General features: G+C 49.8%; 1 long non-coding RNA gene across 1 annotated transcript; it reads left to right on the top strand.

Moving 5' to 3' along the window:
* The first annotated feature begins 339 nt into the window (after window positions 1-339).
* Window positions 340-4,572, top strand: LOC147985110 (uncharacterized). The gene is made up of 3 exons (XR_015616456.1): window positions 340-1,619; window positions 2,333-2,440; window positions 3,642-4,572. It is a non-coding gene; the product is annotated as an uncharacterized LOC147985110 (long non-coding RNA).
* Window positions 4,573-5,061: the final 489 nt, after the last annotated feature.

The raw sequence follows: 5,061 nt of genomic DNA, 5'->3' as shown, positions 1-5,061 counted from the left end.
TGGTTGGATTCAAAAATGGCTCAAGTTTGAATCTAATTCAAACTTGAATTATTTTCTATCTGTAACATATTGCCAAACCATTTTATTCTATTTGTGCAAAGTTCCGGCGCTCCAAGAATATTTTATTTTCTGAAATATTCTTTCCCTAACCCTCTCTTTCTTTTTCTCCTCTCTAACTGTTTTTCTGTTAAAGCAAATTAGAAGGGAGACAGAAAGGGTCAAGCCATGCCTCTTGGGCCTCCTTAGCCGCAGGCCACTCAGGCCCAGCAGCAGCCGAGCTGGCCACTAGGCTAAGGCCCAGACGTGCCCGATCCATCCTAACCTAACCCTCATCTCCCGATCGATCTCTCCCTCTCCCTCATCTCCACCCCGCCACCAGAGGGACCCAATCGATCCCATCCTTCCTTCTGCGCCGCACACATGCCCCTCGTCACGTCCTCCCACTCCGCCGCATCGCTCCCTCTCCCCGTCCCTCCAGTGCCGCCATCGCACCGCCTTCGTCCGGCTCCCTCGCCGGAGGCCGCCACCGCGACCCTGCCGGACACTGACGACCCGGGGCGCCGCGCCTCCGCCCCTGCCATGGGCACTGCGCCTATCTTCATCGCCCAACAGGAGCAGGAGCCCCCATGGTTGTCGCTGCCGTCCTTCCTACTCCGATGGAGCTCCCCGCCGCCGGATCGGGTCGCCTCCACCTCGGCGCTCTCCGTCAGCCTCCTCCACCGGCAAGAACCCAGCCGCCACCGCGACCAAGATCTACCCCGCGCCCGAGCGCCTCCTGCCGTGAGCTCGCCTGACCCGCACGGCCATGGCACCACCGGCCTCCATGGTTCACCTACACCCTACCCTCCTCGATGCTCCTGTTCGTCCAGCGCCGCACTGCCTTGCCTTCTCCCATGAGCGCCGCTCTTGTAGCTCCTCTGTCAGTCTCACTCGTCATTCCCTGCTTCCACAGGCCTAGCCTCGGCTCCGTTCGAACCCCTGCATCTCTTCCTTGCTAAGGATCTGAGCTCCATCCTAACCAGTGCCCCTCGCGCTTCTCTGTTTTTGTCGGTTGTCCCGAGAAGTACCCTGTTGAACGATGCCAAATCCCGAACCAAGATCATCATATACCGTCACAGGATTTTTGCCAAGTGCCAGAACTATCCAGTACCCCTTCTACCATGTACAAAATCATCAAGGCCGAACCCGAAGGACCAAGGATGCGCCAAGTACCTTGTCGATACATGTACGACTACCGTCACCGAACACCGCGAGTACAACTACTTCCTCAACGCGTCGTGTATGACCACCGTCGCTGGGACTCGACAAGATGCCGAGTACCACGACACTACCGTCGACCCCGGGAGGACTCGGAGCTGTCAAGTCCGAAAACCCTTAGTACCACAACAACACCGAAGGGATTCGTATTCATCAAGTTCACCTTCAAAACGGGTACCACTACCGCCGCCCGAACGTCTACAAAACATGTACCACAACCATCGCTGAAGACCCCGTGGACGTCAAGTGTCTTGTCGTGACCCCGAACATCTACGGAAATGAACGACTACATCCCACAACGACCCGTGAACGACTACTTCCCTTGACGAACTCGATACGCTTCGAAAATGCAGGCTTCGAAGGTATAACCCCGAGATGACCGTCCGAGAACAATTGCTTCTGTTGTATGAGATGCACCCTTTGTCTGCACCGTGTCCGTAGTGTCTCTCACTTCCATGCCATCGACTCGTGGGAACCCAGTAAACGGGATCACCCCACCATCTTTTGCACACTCCCGCCACACTTCCTTTTGCACCGCTATCTCCATGAGCTACCGGAACCGATATGTTGATGTGGCATCATTTTCGGATTCATTGACGTGGCCCTCATTTCCTTCCGCCATGGCGACAATGCTTCATATCATGTTCATGTCAATCTTTTCATAAAATTGCATAACTTGCACATGTCATCCGCATCATGATAATAACATTTAAAATGTTTAAAATTGTTGTTTGAATTATATTGCTAAATGCACATGAGGTTTTACCGGAATTGTTGTTTGATTTTTCCGGCCCCATTTAAATTGCTTAGACTGTGTATTTTACTCATGTTTCACCTCTTGCCATGTTTAACAACATTTAATATTGTTGAGTACATTAATGGGAGAGAACTAAATAAGTCATGTGGTGTTCTGTCAATATGCAACTCATTGCTTATTGAGCTCCACTTAATTTGTAGTTTTGTTTGTGCACGTTGCCATGCCATGCATCATTAAATCGGACATGCATCATACTTGGTTGTGCATCATGCCATGTTTATGTGGTGGTTGTTTACTATATTGTTTGCTTCATTGCAGTGTTGCTTCTTCGGGTTAGTTCCGATAACGTCGTGTTTGTGAGGATTCGTTCGACTACGTCCATTTGTCTTCTTCATGGACTCATTCTTCTTCCTTGCGGGATCTCAGGCAAGATGACCATACCCTCGAAACCACTGCTATCTTTGCTTGCTAGTTTTTCGCTCTATTGTTTTGCGATACCTACCACTTGCTATATCATTCCTCCCATATTGCCATGTCAAGCCTCTAACCCACCTTTCCTAGCAAACCGTTGTTTGGTTATGTTAACGCTTTGCTCAGCCCCTCTTATAGCGTTGGTAGTTGCAGGAACATGGATTTTGTTGGGATATCATTATTATATCGTATTTACTTTAATGCATCTATATACTTGGTAAAGGGTGGAAGGCTTGGCCTTATGCCTGGTGTTTTGTTCCACTCTTGCCGCCCTAGTTTCCATCATACCGGTGTTATGTTCCTTCATTTTGCGTTCCTTACGTGGTTGGGTGTTATGGGAACCCCTTGACACTTTGCTTTGAATAAAACTCCTCCAGCAAGGCCCAACCTTGGTTTTAACATTTGCCACCTAAGCCTTTTTCCCTTGAGTTATGCAGACTCAAGGGTCATCTTTATTTTAAACCCCCGGGCCAGTGCTCCTCTGAGTGTTGGTCCAACCTGTCAGCCGCCGGTGACCACCAGGGGCAACTCTGGGTTGGCCTACCGGGACCTTGGACAATCTGGTGTGCCCTGAGAACGAGATATGTTCATCTCCTATCGGGATTTGTCGGCACATTCGGGCGGCTTTGCTGGTCTTGTTTTACCATTGTCGAAATGTTCTGTAACCGGGATTGCGAGTCTGATCGGGTCTTCCTGGGAGAAGGAATATCCTTCGTTGACCGTGAGAGCTTGTGATGGGCTAAATTGGGACACCCCTGCAGGGTTTTGAACTTTCGAAAGCCGTGCCCGCGGTTATGGGCAGATGGGAATTTGTTAATGTCCAGTTGTAGAGAACTTGACACTTAACTTAATTAAAATGAATCAACCGCGTGTGTAGCCGTGATGGTCTCTTCTCGGCGGAGTCCGGGTAGTGAACACGGTTCTTGAATTATGCTTGAACGTAAGTAGTTTCAGGATCATTTCTTGATCACTTCTAGTTCACGACCGATGCGTTGCTTCTCTTCTCGCTCTTATTTGCGTAAGTTAGCCACCATATATGCTTAGTGCTTGCTGCAACTCCACCTCACTACCTTTTCCTACATTTAAGCTTAAATAGTCTTGATCGCGAGGGTGTGAGATTGCTGAGTCCTCGTGGCTCACAGATACTTCCAAACAGTTGCAGGTGCCAATGATGCCAGTACAGGTGACGCAACCGAGCTCAAGTGGAAGCTTGATGAAGATCTTGATAGTTGTTTTGTTTCATTTCCTGTTGATCAGTAGTGGAGCTGATGCGGAGCATCCTACGATCACCCCACTGTACACTTCGAATACTCCCCAAGCCCCAAGAGGACATACGATGAGACCTCGACCATACGCCATTGGACACAAGGTGAGCTCACTCCTCTTCGAAACGTCACTTTCCACATATGAGACATGGCTACTACCTCATGCATGGACCTTGCATATACTCAGGTACAACCGAGATAACCATGGAGGATCCAAGGACCAAGGCCAAGCATGGAAGAGGAGAAGGAAGAAGAAGCAATGACAAGCTTCTGGAAAGCCCGGAACTTTCGGCCTCTGCCCGGAACTTCCGCCCCCCGGACCTTCCGACCTTCCCAGAACCTCCGGCCCCGGAGTCCAGACCAGCCCCGAGCGTGCCAACTCTCTGGATAGCCCGGAACCCAGTCGGAACCTGCCGGGAACTTCCGGAGCCCGGAACTTCCGGCCCCACCCAGAACTTCCGGCTTGCCTGCGTGCAAAGACTCAGGCCGAAGCCCATGTATCCCTTTCCCACTTACCCCTTCGTGGCTTAGACTATATATACTTCTCCATCTTCACCAGTTTATGTTAGCGTTGTGATAGCTCATTTGAGAGATAGAGCTTCGCTCATCCACATCGGATCTATTCCACGAGAGAGACCGCGGCCTCTACGGAGAAGATCCCTTTGGATTAAAGACCTCCTTTTGGAGAAGAACTTCAAGACCTCCTCACGGAGAAGACCGGTTACCGTGTATAGTCCCTACTTGATCGTGGATCGTGGATCTTACTTTATGTACTCGAGGATCTAGCACATGTGTGACTATTTCTTGTTGGTTGAGTGATTATCTCATGTTTCCCCTCGTGATTTCCCTCGTTTTCCCCTCGTGTTCCTCGTGTTCTACACGGGATCCGCTCCTTTCGTGAAAGATCGGGCGATTAGGGTTCTACCCTACATCATCTTGGTATCTAGAGCCACGTTGATCACGATTTCGGAGCCTCCCCTCTTCGTTTTCTAGCCTAATTTTGTTGTGTTCTTCCCCAATTTTGAAAATCCCCACCAAAAATAGCCCCAATTTTTTTTTGTGATTTGTTGGCTTTGATGATGTTTTGTTGATTTTGATCCATCGATTCATTGTGTCTCAAGTGGATCTAGCATTCCCCATCTTTTCCCCCGTTTCTATCCACAAAATCTTCCCAATTTTGACATTGGAAATCGAGTTTTTCCGCCCCCATTCTCAGATCTGGAATTTTAGGGTTTGTTCCGGAAGAGATTCCACGACCCTCGAAACTTTCGGACTCCCCCGGAACTTCCGGGCTAAACAGAGAGTTTACCC

Source organism: Triticum urartu, chromosome 2A (genome assembly GCF_056163025.1).
Source record: "Triticum urartu cultivar PI428250 chromosome 2A, HENAU_Tu73, whole genome shotgun sequence".
Taxonomy (NCBI): Eukaryota; Viridiplantae; Streptophyta; class Magnoliopsida; order Poales; family Poaceae; genus Triticum; species Triticum urartu.
This window is presented reverse-complemented; position numbering and strand designations above follow the sequence as displayed.